Source organism: Labrus bergylta, chromosome 21 (genome assembly GCF_963930695.1).
Source record: "Labrus bergylta chromosome 21, fLabBer1.1, whole genome shotgun sequence".
Lineage (NCBI taxonomy): Eukaryota > Metazoa > Chordata > Actinopteri > Labriformes > Labridae > Labrus > Labrus bergylta.
Window position 1 is genome coordinate 19041215 of NC_089215.1, and position 12134 is coordinate 19053348.

The following is a 12134-nucleotide window of genomic DNA, read 5'->3' on the forward strand; positions in this document are numbered from 1 at the left end:
CACAAACAGATGACTTTTATGATATAGATTATTTAAATTTACTTTCAGGTTTAGCCTCTTGATCAATAGGTACAAACAATCTGAGCCAACTACAACTACAAGTGAAGCAACTACGAAAAGCATTGATATTGTATGGCTTATGTCACCTAGAGGATACATGCAACTGATCTTATTGGAACCCTAGAAATATGATGTATGAGGAAGTGTGGGTTAAAGGGAAATGTTGGAAGAATTGAAAGGGTTCATCTTCACATTTCAATTGTAAAAGTAACATTATTTGGATGATTTTAGGACAAACTGCAGCTACTGCGGCTGTGGTACCATGAAAGCTGCCGGGTATTCCAGGACCGCCTGGTGTGTACTGAAGACAGGGACTGGTTTAACCTGCTCCTAAAGGACTGCATTCAGAAGTTTGACTGCAGCTTTGACGAGGTTGTGCCAGTCCAACCTGTTTTATATGGAGATTTCATGATTCCTGGAGCTGACAACAAAGTCTACACACTCATAGAAGACAAGGAAAAGGTGATTGGTTACAACCGGTTTGATATGGTCTTATTTTAAGATTTATTTTTATTTTTGCCAAACAGCTGACCAGCTTGTTCAAGGGTAGTTCCATTGTTCTTTCTACCCATCGTCAATGTTTTTGTTCCACTCAATGTTTTTGTTCCACACCAACTATATTTCACAACAAAATGGTTGCTTTTTAAAAACATTTTTAAATGATTTATGTATTAGTTGGTGAAAGTGATGGAGGAATACATGGAGGACTACAACCAGATCAGTACCACCAAGATGAAGCTGGTGCTCTTCATGGATGCTATTGAGCATGTGTGTCGTATCAGCCGCATCCTGCGCCAGCCCCTGGGCAACGCCCTGCTGCTTGGAGTGGGCGGCAGTGGACGCCAGTCCCTTACTAAGATGGCCTCATATATGTGAGATTCACACTCTCTTTGCAACACTTATACCAAAATACAATTATCATTTAATCTGTGTCTCCAGATTACTGCTGCTGTAAGGATCCCATTGCTGTTTTTTTAATATTGTCTTTTCTAAGGTTAGGTTACAGCTTTTTTTTTCCAAAGCATGTTCGGCTTTTAAGATTGATGTACCTCTCCACAGGCAGCTGTATGATTCCATCAATTTCAGCATACTATGAAATCTGGAAAAACATCGAATTAGATCAATCATCACAGGGTTGCCTCTGTTTTTGTTCAGAGTGGTATTTCATGACAGTGTAGTTAAAGTTCATATACAAGCTAAGAGAAGACTCAAAAAGTGTTGAAAAATATTTTGTATAAAGTTTTTGATCAACTGAAAACAATGAATTTATGGATATATATAAATATTCTTCATGCATAAGTATTGGACTTAAACATCTTGTAGCCAATTTATGGAGCCTTGTTTTCTACAATCAGGTCAGAGTATGAGTGTTTCCAGATTGAGTTGGCCAAAAACTACGGTCAGACAGAGTGGAGAGAAGATATTAAAAGCATCATGCTGAAGGCCGGCCTCCAGGACCAGCAGATCACCTTCCTCTTTGTTGACACACAGGTAAACACAATCTGTGTCTTATCACCTTCTACATTATACTCTATACAACCACACAGTCCTTTAGACTGCACTGTTATTTTACAGTATGAACTACACAAACAGCAATCCTACACAGTGGTTATACTGACTGCACTTATTTGGGGTCAGTTTGTTTGAGAGTATGAACTTAAATTAAAGTTGATCATCTACGCAGTAATGTTTGTCTGTTCGCACCAGGACAGAAGGCTTATCATTGCGTTTGTGTTATTCTCCCAGATTAAGAGTGAGTCATTCCTGGAGGATATCAACAACATTTTGAACTCTGGAGATGTTCCCAACCTGTACGCGTCAGACGAGCAGGAACGCATCCTAGCAGCCATGAAGCCAGTGGTGCAAGATCTGGGCCAACAGCCAACTAAATCCAACCTCATGGCTGCTTACATCAGGAGAGTCCGCACCAACATCCACACTGTGCTTTGCATGAGGTTAGCAATTGTTCAAAACATACATGATCAAACGTTAACCAAGATAATTCCTTTGAGCTTGTCCATCACCCTCCTCCCTATCCCCCCCCCCCCCCCCCCCGCCCCCCTGCCCTTCACCTTCACTTTTTCCTCCACAGTCCTATTGGTGAGGTGTTTCGTGCCCGGCTCAGGCAGTTTCCCTCTCTGGTGACATGTTGTACCATAGACTGGTTCAGCGCCTGGCCAGAAGAGGCTCTTCAGGCTGTTGCCACATCATTTCTTAATGAGTTGCCTGAGCTTGAATTAAGCCCGACAGCTACAAGAGGACTGGTGAGGGTGATGTTTGTGTGTTTATTTGTGTGTGGATGTTAGAAAGCTTTACTGGCAGGAAGTTCTCAGCAGGGAGGTACTTTACATTGAAATATTTACATCATTTAAATAATATTGTATAGAAACCAACTTAATCATTCCATTAAACAAAACAACAAGGTGAATATGATATGACAGAGAATAATCTGCACTGTTAGTTTGAGCCAGATTTATAGTTTGTGTTGACTCTGGAGTAATTCAGGCCAAGTAACAGAAACAAGAGTTTGCAAACAGTTGAAGCAGTAAGCGCACAGTGATGCAAAACATTCTCAAGCAACTTTCAAACCACTGAAAACAAAATATTATCTTGTTAAATAAATACAAACTATTGGCTGCTTACAAAAGGAAAAATAACTCCCAAAATAAAAATGATCATAAAGCGTTGTCTTCTCCTGATGGATTCCCTTCTTCCAGACACTGATGTGTGTTAAGATCCACCAGACAGTAGCCATTAAGTGTGAACAGTACCTGGCTGAGCTTTCGCGGCACAACTACGTCACTCCCAAGAGTTACCTGGAACTGCTCAAAATATTCTCAGATCTCATTGGACGTAAGAAGCAAGAGTTGTGTGGTGCTCGTCTGCGCATGAAGACTGGCCTGGACAAGGCAAGGCATCTTAATGATGATTATACAAAATAAACATAAAATAAACAAAAGACCTAGAAGTTCGATTTATCATGTGTAGTGCATGAGTTGTAAGCATTCTTATCTGACTACCTGCTGTCTTGTAGCTTCTTAGCACAGCTGAGGACGTGAGTAATATGCAGGAGGAACTGGAGGCGATGAGACCTCTTTTGGAGGAGGCTGCCAAGGACACCGAAGTCACTATGGAGACCATCAAAGTAAGAAATAAAAAGAAACATTTCTGAAATGTGAATGAACTGAAACTCTTTGTTTTCATGACCAAAATGGAACAAAAGAGTGGGCAGCACTGGACACTATAAAGCGTTTCTCCCATGTATGTTCATCTGTGGTCCTTGATTGTCATTTCTTCTGTACACTGCCAGGTAGACACAGTGGTTGCAGAGGAAACCCGTAAGTCAGTACAAGCCGAGGAAGCCAAAGCTTCAGAGAAAGCCCGTTTTGCAGGAGCCATCGCTGCAGATGCCCAGAGAGACTTGGATGAGGCTCTGCCAGCCCTGGATGCTGCTCTCACGAGCCTCAAGTCCCTCAACAAGGGTGATGTCACCGAGGTCAGAGAGTTTGATGATGATTGGTTTTACATTCTTCAAATGGGATACTGTTTGCATGTAAAAGATATGAATTACCGATAATTGTTGTTTTTTTTCTTATAGTTACGAGCGATGCAGCGACCTCCACAGGGGGTGAGGCTGGTTATCGAGGCGATGTGCATTATGAAAGGTATCAAACCCAAAAGAGTTCCTGGAGAGAAGCCTGGTACTAAGATTGATGACTACTGGGAACCTGGCAAGGGTCTGCTGCAAGACCCTGGCAAGTTCCTGGAGAGCCTCTTCAAGTATGATAAGGTAAAGCACACATCAGGTTGATTTATTATTGACATGTTTTACTATTAATGGGGAATTTTTAACTTTTTTTTCAGGAAAAAGAGTTATGCCTCTTTTAATTTGGTTTTATACTCTTGAATTATATTACATCCAGTGTTTGTTGCATCATTTCCTGCTTGAGTTGTATTAAGAGCAGGTTTTTTTCCCCAATTATCAATTCTGCAGGAGAATATCCCGGATAGTGTGATAAACTTAGTCCAGCCCTACATAGATAATGAGGAATTCCAGCCAGCCTCCATTGCCAAGGTTTCCAAAGCCTGTACCTCCATTTGCCAGTGGGTGCGGGCCATGCATGTTTATCATTTTGTGGCTAGGGCTGTGGAACCTAAAAGGGTAAATACAAATATCTACATTGTTCAATATCTTGTTTAAAACACATTTTTCCTAAATGTGTTCAAATAAGAGAGTCAGTTTGTCACTAAATTTCTAAATATTTTCACAGCAAGCTCTCAAGGAGGCTCAGGAAGACTTAGCGGCTACCCAGCTCATCCTGGATGATGCCAATGAAAAGCTGGCAGTAGTGGAGGGAGGCATTGCCACCCTGCAGGCCAAGTACCAAGCCTGTTTGGCAAAGAAGGACGAGCTGGACAATAAGTTTCAGTTGTGTGGAGCCCGCCTCGTCCGAGCAGACAAGGTCAGGGCTATGGATAAGACAAGATAAGATAAAACTCTCTTAATTTAAAGGAAGAAATGTAAGCATTTTTGTGGCACAAGAAACAGAGTGATGGTGAACAGAGTACACATAGGTAGAAAATAAATGAAAAATAACATTTCAGGGAAAACCAATAATGAAGTGCCATAAGATACATTAAATGTAGGAATATATGTAGACTATTTTCTGTGGATAATCAGTGCAATCAAGAGTACAGTGCCAATGTGTTTTAGGAAATATATTACTGAATATGTTTTTTCATTTTTCTTCATGTTTATTTTTTCTCCAGCTTATAGGTGGTCTTGCAGATGAGAAGGTGCGTTGGAAGGAAACAGTACAACATCTGGATTACATGGTTAATAATTTGGCAGGTGACGTGCTGCTGTCTGCAGGATATATAGCATACCTGGGACCCTTCACTGTAAGTTGGTTGTACCTCAGTGATTAGAAAGTTGAAAGTTGCATTTACTTTATAGTTGCATGTATCGTATCATAAATGACTGAATATGATTCATTTAATTCAGTGATTGTTGACTAGTCAAAAGTAAGTTTTGATAAGTTCCTTTCTGCCTGTTGATATAACTCAAACTAAAACTTGATTAAACCAGAAATCTGAACCTTACTGTTTGATACTGTTGGAGACAAAAGTACAAGTGTAGATTTTTGTTGGAAAGGCCTTGTGTGTGACTGTCTCTGTGTGGCCCTTGACTTGCAGTACATGTGTTTGTGTTCAACAGTTCAGCATTATTGCATGATTTCATAAAGGTTCATTTGTGTGTGTTTAGGGCGAGTACAGGGCAGCCATGGCAGAGGAGTGGCTTATTTGTTTCAAAGAGCTAAGTGTCCCGCACACTGAAGAACCAAACCTGATCAGCACTCTTGGAGATCCAGTCAAGATCCGTTCCTGGCAGGTTAGAAACAAGCTTTCATGATCTGACTTTCAGGGTCTACACTTCTTAAGACCGATCTTAACTGTTACATGAGAATAAGAATAGTCAGACCATCAGGCTGACTGGTATGTGCTTTTAGACCCTAATTAACTAGGCTATTTTCTTTTATCACGCTTTTGAACACTGTCATTTCTATGTGCATAGATATCAGGATTGCCAAAAGACAACCATTCAGTGGAGAATGGTGTGATTACGCAGTATTCTCTGCGCTGGGCACTCTTCATTGATCCTCAGGGACAAGCAAACACATGGATCAAAACTATGGTGAGAACACTTTTCTGTTGATCATACCGAGACTACAGAGGGTGCCAGTGAGACAAAAAAACTCATCAAAGACACCACATCAAGATTTTAATTCATCCCTTCCCACCACATGTGAACCATATTCACCACTATCAACAAATGAAAAAGCAGACTATGTAGATGCTAAATATGATAAAGAAGGTTCAGTACAAACACGGGTGCCTGCTTTGGTTGTGTATTGTTGTTTTTTTGTCTCTTACTCACATCATCCACAACTGCTATGGAAAGCCTCTTTATATCTGAAGTTTTGTTTTATGCTCTGTTCATTCATTCTTGCTTCCTTTCATGATGCAGGAGCGAGACAATGGATTGGAGGCTATGAAGCTTAGTGACCAGGACTTCCTACGCAGTCTGGAGAACGCCATCAGCTTTGGGAAACCCTGCCTCCTGGAGAATGTAGGAGAGGAGTTGGATCCAGCCCTAGAACCTGTCTTGTTGCAACAGGTAAATACACACACATATGTTCCAAATAATCATTACCCGTATTGTATGTTAGCATTATGCAAATATCTACCATATACTGATCTGTTATGCCCATTTTGGGCCTGTAGACATTTAAGCAGCAGGGCAATACAGTGCTGAAGCTGGGCGACTCAGTCATCCCTTACCATGAAGACTTCAAGATGTACATTACCACCAAGCTACCTAACCCACACTACACTCCAGAAGTTTCCACCAACGTCACCCTTATAAACTTCACTCTATCACCCAGGTATGCATTTTCAGACAAAAGCTAAATGTATTTCTTCATAATATTGATCTTATTTTGGTAGGTACTTCTGTCTGTGCCACATGTATGTATTTGTGATGATGCTATTTAAACAAGCTGCCTAAATTTGTGCTTATGTATTAATGCTTGATAAAAGATTTGGTAGATCAAGAACAATGGTTGTGACTGTTTTCGGGACAGAAAACCCTTGTTTTTTCAGATCCAAGTTTAAGTTTTTTTGTATATTTACAGTGGTCTAGAGGACCAGCTGCTGGGTCAGGTTGTGGCTGAGGAACGTCCAGACCTTGAGGAGGCTAAGAACCAGCTGATTGTCAGCAATGCTCAGATGAAACAGGAGCTAAAAGAAATTGAGGATGAGATTCTGTTCCGTCTGAGCTCCACAGAAGGAAACCCTGTGGACAATGAAGAGCTCATCCAAGTCTTGGAGGCTTCCAAGATTAAAGCAGGAGAGATCAAGGTCAGTTCGTCGTTCAAACCTTTTGTTTTTAATTTCAGTGCTATCCCAAAACAACCTCATGTATGATACCTTTGCCATCAAATAAATAATCCACTTTTCTTGTATTTTCTTTTTACACGATTATTTGGGCAGGCTAAAGTGATAGCAGCAGAGCAGACAGAGAAGGACATTGATGCCACACGTTTGGAGTATGTGCCAGTGGCTGTGCGCACACAGATCCTCTTCTTCTGTGTATCTGACCTGTCCAATGTAGACCCCATGTACCAGTACTCGCTGGAGTGGTTCCTTCGGATCTTCATGGCTGGCATTGCAAACTCTGAAAGAGCAGGTAGTGAGATATTATTATAGTACACTTTACTTGGAGAAGTAATGAATCATTCTGAAACAAGAATTTGCAGGTAAAAAAAAACAGAAGTGGTCTCACCAGCTAAAACTGACTTTGTCTCAACATGTCTTTCACAGACACGGTGGAGAAGAGAATCGAAAACATCAATGAATTTTTCACCTTCAGCCTGTACAGCAACGTGTGCCGCAGCTTGTTTGAGAAGCACAAACTTATGTTTGCTTTCCTCCTTTGCACTCGCATCATGATGAATGATAACAAAATTAATATGGTGAGTCACAGAATAATTTGCTGTCTCTCACTCCTCTCCTTCATTTCCTGTAAGAACCCATGCAACACATTAGTCAGTTTATTGTAAGGAAATTTGATGAGTGTGGTTCGTCTCCCTGTGGCAGGCTGAGTGGCGCTACTTGCTATCAGGAGGGATGCCGATGCAAGAGCTGACTAACCCTGCAGTGAGTTGGCTGTCAGATCGAGCCTGGCGGGACATTCTTGGCCTCAGTGCTCTGGACAACTTCAGCAACCTGGCAGAGAGCTTCCCCGAACATCTTCAGGGTTTCAAGAGAATTTTTGATAGCAACCACCCTCACAGGTGCTCGCTTGTTACCCTCATTTGTTCTGTGCAGAAGCTGTCATACTGTCTCTAACATGGTGTGCATGTAACTTTGTTTTTGACAAAGGGAGCCCCTGCCAGGCGAGTGGGACACAGAGCTGGACTCATTCCAGAGGCTGTTGGTCCTCCGCTGTCTGAGGGCTGACTGTCTCGTTCAAGGCCTGCAGGACTATGTATCAGCTCAGCTGGGACAACGCTTCATAGAACCTCAGGTAGAACACCTGTCCTTACTCTTCCTGCCTTCCTTACTTTTATGTAAAAAAAATATTTCCAATGTTTGCTGAAACACACATCTATTTTCATACATTTGACATTGAACACCCAGAAGTGTTGTAAAGTTCAATTTTGTAAGAGTTTGCTGTGGTGTAAACTTTGTTTAATAAGTAAAGAATTTACTTTGCAAACCTGGCTGGTCTAAAAATGATAGCTGGCTTTATGGCTTGTAACTTTATATTTTCCCGTCTCTCTCCAACAGACTTCAGACCTGGCTGTGGTCTTCAAGGATTCCTCCCTCTCCACTCCCCTCATCTTTGTGTTGTCCCCTGGCACTGATCCTGCAGCTGATCTTTACAAGTTTGCCGACGTCATGCAGTTCTCAAAGAAAATGAGTGCCATCTCTCTGGGTCAGGGCCAGGTCAGTGCCAGGGGGGATGCCTTGGATTTCTTTCTCTTTCTCTGACACTCTTCTCTGTCTGACCCTGGAGGAAATCACTTTCTCACAGAACCAGGCCGTTCTCCTTTGTCTTGTTAAGAATGGCCACACTGGTGCTAATTGTTTCCCCTATTTGTGACAATAGCCAGGGACACTGTAATGTTCTTCTTACACATGGTAGATTTCATCACCCCACTACAACTTGTGCAGTTTTTCTGATAATTGCTGACTCACCTGCCAAACCTGAAGCGTAGGAACCAGCCAAACATTTTCACAGCAACACGCTGTCCCTGTGACTGTTTAATACATGTCATTGTGTTTGTTACATGTCTTCCAATTATTTGAGCCCAAATTGCTGTTTCACACTTGGCACTTGCAATACCCTGTCCAAAATTTCTGTCTGCATCAAACTAAGCACACCAACTTCCTGAAAGTTTCTTAGAAGATCAAACTGGTTATCGTTAGATGAGCTGAATCTATGCTGCCTGCTCCTTAAATAAGGATCACACTTTAAGGAACTCGGATTTTACTTATCATATTAGAGGCTTACGCCTTACTTTGTAGTTTTTAGCACAGCTCTTGTTGTTGTCTTCACGTCTACCTTCTCTCTTCTTCTGCTGCTTGTGTGACTTAGGGCCCCTGGGCTGAGGTCATGATGCACGCTGCAATGAAACAAGGTCATTGGGTCTTCTTCCAGAACTGTCACCTGGCTCCCAGCTGGATGCCCTCCCTGGAGAGACTCATCGAGAACATCGACCCAACAAAGGTCAGAACATCTGCATATGTATAATGCACACCCAGGTAATACAGTATGTTAGACAAACCTTTATTGACTTTACTGATGGGCACCACATTTATCTTAAACTATTAAACAGGTGCACAAGGACTTCCGCCTGTGGCTCACAAGTCTCCCCAGCAACAAGTTCCCCGTCTCCATTCTCCAAAATGGATCAAAGATGACCATCGAGCCTCCAAGGGGAATCAAGGCCAATCTGCAGAAAACCTACCTGAGACTCACCAATGACTTTATCACCTCTTCAACCAAAGTCCTGACTCACAGTCCTACTTTTTAAATTGACTTTTTATTACACGCCCTGCTATGAAAACTATGTCCAATTATGTCTTCTGTATTCCTCTCTGTTCTTTTCAGGTGACACACTTGAAGTCTTTGCTCCTTTCTCTGTGTCTCTTCCATGGAATTTCTCTTGAGAGAAGGAAGTTTGGTCCATTAGGCTTTAACATTCCCTACGAGTTCACAGATGGAGACCTGAATATCTGCATCAGCCAACTCAAAATGTTCTTGGACGAGTACCAGGACACCCCATTCAAGGTGGGGGAAAGTTTATATTTCATTAGAACCAATCAATAACAAATCTAAAGCCACACGTTTTAAATAGTGTTTATATTTTCTTTGTCTTTTTTTTTTTTGTCCCTCTTTCTGTTTTATCGTCTTCACTTTAATCCTGTCCCAGTAATTCTTAATTTTCACGACATATCCATTGCTGTTCTGGCAGTAGGCATCATGAACATTCCAATGAAAATAACCTTCTGGCTCACCCTCTGCTACTTCATATTAACTGACTAAGCAACTCCCACCAAATGTACAACCTAAATTGCACTCCAGTCACTGTCACAACAAAACTGTCTTATCCACTCTGCTAGTTATGTCACACATGGAAGCTTGATGATGCAGTTTTTGCTCGGGGACTGTGACTGGCTAGTGTTGTGCAAGCTAATCCTGAACGTTTTCTGTTGTTCCGATCAGTTTATTTAAAAAGCAATAATACAAAGGGGCAGGAGCTCACAGACTCAGATCAGATCAGCATTTATTTAAAGGAAACTTTTGATTTAATATTGTTAACAATGTGCAAAGATCAAAATGTGGAATAATGTTTCCCACTGTAGCTTTAATTGCTAATGTACTTTTTTTCTTCTGATCACTGTGGAGAACTGATGTGTGAGCTTACAGAAACACAGTCCTTTGTAAGTTTCAGAAGTTTTTGTTTTAACCAGAGAATGTGTGTTACTGCTTGTTTATATGTCTGTCTTCTCTTTTTTGTCTACTGCCTGTCCAGGTACTAAGATACACTGCTGGAGAGATCAACTATGGCGGCCGTGTGACAGATGACTGGGACAGACGATGTTTGCTCAGTGTGTTGGAGGATTTCTACTCTCCCAATGTGCTTGTTGAAGAACACAACTACTCTTCATCTGGAGTCTACAGGCAGATTGACACAAATCTGGATATCAAGGTCAGATAAAGGCCTAAGACCTCAAAAGATTGTAATACAAGACATGCATTTGACTTCTCCTTTGTCTAGCATCAGTTTGTTGCACCCCTGATTGGCTCACTGGTAAGGATAGATCACTTTGACTGAAAATCACATGCTGTAGTATGTGAAGTATTCAAGCACAAAACGTCTGTACTGCTGAACCTCAAACAAATTGATGACAATTACTATCAGCAGTTACTATCAGTATGTGACCTCACATGGGAAATCTTACCCTAGGGTTACTTGTCATACATCCGTGGTTTGCCCATCAACGATTCACCGGAGATCTTTGGTCTCCATGACAACGCTAACATCAGTTTTGCCCAGAATGAGACTTTTGCCCTGCTGGGAACCGTGGTTCGTCTCCAGCCTAGAACGGCCTCTGCTGGGGGAAAATCTCATGAGGAGGTACAAAAATACATTGATGAAGGAGTTTTAGTACAACTTGCATAATTAAACTGACATGTTGTGCTTCATGGATGATCGTCCTCTTTTGTTCTCTAGATAGTGGAGGAGATAGTGGCAGACATCGTTGTAAAGATCCCCCAGCCTTTCAGTGTTCAGGAGGTGATGGAAAAGTACCCGGTCCTCTATGAAGAGTCCATGAACACAGTGCTCATGCAGGAGGTCATCAGGTAACACAACAGGCTGTACTATTAGATAACAACATAAAACACACATTGATGCTCTGCACCCACTTAAGACCATGCTTTTATAACTTTCTTTTAACACTGTTCAACACATTTTCAATGATTTAAAATAGTATGATTGTTTTAAATGCAGACAAAACCAAAGTCATGATGTTTTCTAAAAAATCTAAACCATCTAACCTCCCTTCGATCTCCACCTCTCATGGTACACAAATTGAGTCTGTGTGGAGCGACAGATATCTTGGTATTTTAATTAATGAGTCTCTTTCTTTTACTCCTCACATTCAGCAGCTGGTAAACAGGTTAAAGCTGAAACCGGGATTCTACTTTAGAATCAAAATTTGCCCCTCTTTTCAATCTAAGAAGAGGTTGTTTGCTGCACTGTCTATTGCTTCAAGTCCTGTGGGTTAACTCTGAACTTGGAAAATCCGCTTTTAGCTATTTTGCTCCAAAAATCTGGAATAATTTACATCCTACTCTCTTGTTTCTCTTGGACAAATTAAGACAATGATCTCAATCCACTTTACCACAGTGTGTGATTGTTTCTTTCTATCTCGACATCATTGCAAATGAGGGAAAACCTCAATAATTTTCAAGGCTTCAATCAAGGTTTGAAATGAAA

The 12134-nt window shown here is 41.3% G+C and overlaps 1 pseudogene; it reads left to right on the top strand.

Annotated features, from left to right (window-relative positions):
* LOC109992284 (dynein axonemal heavy chain 1-like) overlaps positions 1 to 12134 on the top strand; it is a 29855-nt pseudogene that overhangs the window by 14556 nt on the left and 3165 nt on the right.